The sequence below is a fragment of the Lucilia cuprina genome, chromosome 4 (genome assembly GCF_022045245.1).
Source record: "Lucilia cuprina isolate Lc7/37 chromosome 4, ASM2204524v1, whole genome shotgun sequence".
Taxonomy (NCBI): domain Eukaryota; kingdom Metazoa; phylum Arthropoda; class Insecta; order Diptera; family Calliphoridae; genus Lucilia; species Lucilia cuprina.
Window position 1 is genome coordinate 49,881,722 of NC_060952.1, and position 3,364 is coordinate 49,885,085.

At 35.0% G+C, this 3,364-nt stretch overlaps 1 long non-coding RNA gene across 1 annotated transcript; it reads right to left on the reverse strand.

Moving 5' to 3' along the window:
• Positions 1-780: 780 nt before the first annotated feature.
• Positions 781-1,491, reverse strand: LOC124419679. Its single transcript, XR_006940755.1, has 3 exons — positions 1,229-1,491; positions 1,017-1,165; positions 781-959 (listed from the first exon to the last, which is right to left on the reverse strand). It is a non-coding gene; the product is annotated as an uncharacterized LOC124419679 (long non-coding RNA).
• Between the last annotated feature and the right edge of the window lie 1,873 nt (positions 1,492-3,364).

A 3,364-nucleotide genomic window follows, 5' to 3' on the forward strand; every position in this document is an offset into this window, starting at 1 on the left:
TTATTGTTTATTAACAAAAAAAAATTACTTACCTCGTTGTATCCATTGATATTTTTTTTTTTGTTTGGGTGCTTCTTCTTCACCCACGCGTAGTATTTTTCTTATTTGCCTCCTCCTCTTCCATTCATTCAAGCAGCTGTTCACAGTACGTCGCCGCCTGGCAAGTTTTTAACGGCGGTACAGAGTTGTACTTTCGTTCTCGAATGAATAAGGGTTGCCATAGTGCAAATTTTTTGTATGGGAATAATAAAATACCCAAAATCCCAGAAAAGTTATAGGGCATTAGGGTAGTTCAGAAATATTAGGGTGCTTTTTTTTCCTCCCATCCTGTATTCAGGGATGGATAACAGGAGTGGTGGGGTTTGTCGTGTGCACCCTGTAATAGGGCTACTGAATAGAAGAAGAAATTTAAACACAATGAAAAAGGGATTTTTTTTTTTTTGGAAAGAAGAAGATGAATAAAACAAAAACAAATAGCTTTAAAAAAAATTATGTAGGCAAACAAATTGCGGAAATTTTGTTGAAGCCATATTGGTAACTGAGGTTTCTAGATACCAAAAGGAAGAAATGTCGGCCTTTTTGATTTTTGCTCGGAGAGATGAAGAAGGTGGAGTCTGTGGCCTCATCATAAAAAAAACTGAATTTTTGATTTTATTTTTTATATAAATTAAATCAATTTTATTTAAAATAAAGAAATAATTAAACTTAAAGCTAAACTTAAAGCTAAACTTAAAACTAAAATTAAAACTAAACTTAAAACGAAATTTTTAAATTAAACCAAAGCAAAACACAAACCTGCAAAGCCACTTCAACACCGACTCCATCCAACGAGGGAGAAGCTGTTTTCCAGCACCACCACGCCTGGGGTGCTTTGGTATAATTTTTGGTTTTCCGACCTTCTGTGAGTTTGCACCCGGACGACAAGACGGACCGGACGAGTGTCCTTTTTAAGTAATTTTCTATAAAAAAAGGAAAGGTTAGACTAAATAAATATATAGTCGTATTGCTAGGCTTACCTATCATTCATCGTATCGAATCCATTCCGTTTGCGTTTTTTTTTTTTGTCAAACGTGCGCGAACAGGGTTGAGCTCAGGCCTCTTACAAAGTAACGTGTGATTTCGAGATCTCAGGTGGTCTTAGCCATATATATTTATAACAAAAACCCTGTGAAAACAAGCAAAATTATTTAAAAGTGTGTTAACTTAAAATATATTTTCAATTACTTACCTGGTTTACCCGAACGGACCCTAATACGGACGGACAGGAAAGCCTCATCAGCCAAAAGAACTCTTCCCGCTCTATAATTGCCTCCCGTAAACCAGCTAGTTGCCGCAGAAAAAGAATTGCCAGATCCGGTTTATCCCCGAGCTAAATTATGAACTTTTGAAACGCAAACATAAATTTGAGTGCATATAGTTAAACCTCAATCCAAACCTAAAACTAAAGCTAAATTTAAATTCTAAATTTAAACCTAAATTCGAACCTAAAACTGAAGCTAAATTCTAAATTTAAACCTAAAACTAAAGCTAAATCAAAATTTTAAATTTTAAAACTTAAATTTAAACCTAAATCGAAAACTAAAGCTAAATTGAAATTCTAAATTTAAAGCCTAAATATAAAACTAAATCTAAATTGTAAAGCGTAGAATTAAAATTAAAACTAAACTAAATTTTTAAATCTAATATTGTTAAAGTTTGTTTGAGAATAATTTCGATAATAAAATCCAACATTTATAATGTTTAAATGAAATTTTTAAAAGTCTTAATCAATTAAAATGATCGGTTAAACAATATAAGCGGCGGTAAGTAGGGAAAGGAAAGTTTGCAGGGTAAATTTTGGGACATCCCTAATATTAGGATGTCATGGCGGGATTATCCAATCCCGAGTGGGAGGGTTTATCCTGGCACAACATCTGCCAGCCGTTATAGGTCGTAGGAACGTTTCATCAGGGAGACAGACAGAAACCTACTCGGTGCCCCTTTATATTTTATTTCGTTTATTTCTTTTAGCTGGTATGGTTTTTTATGTGTGTGTGTAGGTGTCTAGAGAGGTAGCATGAACCACTACTATCTGGCGAGCTCCAAGCCCGGCGAACGCGAGCATACCAGCGCCGCTACAACTCTGGCAACACTAGTTTCATTTGTTTTGCACAACCACTACACTACATAAATGGCGCCCAACGTGGGGCCCGAGTAGGTCCATAGCCTGATCTTTTGTTAGTTTTCTAATTCTTTTTAGTCATGACTACGTAAGTCCTGTTAGGTCATACCTAGAGTCCCTAATTGTTTCGACGTCGTCGGACGAAATAGTAAATTTAGTTTTTACTTTTCTCCATTTCAATAGATGGGAAGCTATAATTGTGCATGGTCAATATTGTACACGCCTACGTAAGTCCCGGACAACAGGACAATTTTAGTCTAGTTCGCGTTGCGACGTGTGGTGTGAACAATATGGTCATGCAGATTTATAGATTCTTCAGCCTATCCTTTCCAAACAATTTGACGCTCTCAGAATAGCTTTCCATAGCATATCTGCAAATGCTCAAGTTGTGATGAAAGAATAGCTAAGGCCAGCCCCCTCTTTTACAATAGTCCATAGAGTATTTGTTTTAGAAACATGCGTTTTATCCGCAGTGAAGTAGTAAGGGTAGTCCTACAGATTCTAGGTTATCAAACCATCTTCTAGTTGCACCTTTAAAAGTTTTTCTGTGGGAAACAACTACTAAAATTTTATCCATTTTAATTTTTTTTCTTGTCTGCATTTCCAAAATAGAAAAGAAACAATTAGAAACGTAACTACGAAATATAATACATTTTTTACATTACCTGCAAACTTTACTTTCCTGAAATACACCGCCGATAGTAAGATTTTATTTAATTTGAGATTTCAAGATTTATCTTTGGTTCTTTTAGATTTGGAATTTTGAGTTTTTTTTTGTAGAACGATTTAGCTTTGTCGTTACGAACGTTTTGGATTTAGTTTTTGAATTTTTACTTCCTTTCTTTAGAATTGATTTTTTTTTAGTTTTCCTTTGGGAAAGAGGAGGAATTTCTTCTAGTATTTTGCTAATATTTATCATAGAGATAAATAGTTTTTTTTACTAGCGGTCTGTTATATAAACGAATTTGATATTTTATTATATTTTGTTATTTTGGTTGAGTTTTTATTGTGGGATCATTCCGCCAACTAGATTTCTATTCATTAGGAATGGTCTTAACTCGCTCGGCTAGGACTCGTGTACAAACTGAGCATAACAATATTTCCAATATGGAGAACATTACACGCACGACTGCAGGAACTGTAGTTCCTACGGCGCATCCGACGTATACGATTGCCAACACAGCTACGACAACTACTACCTCG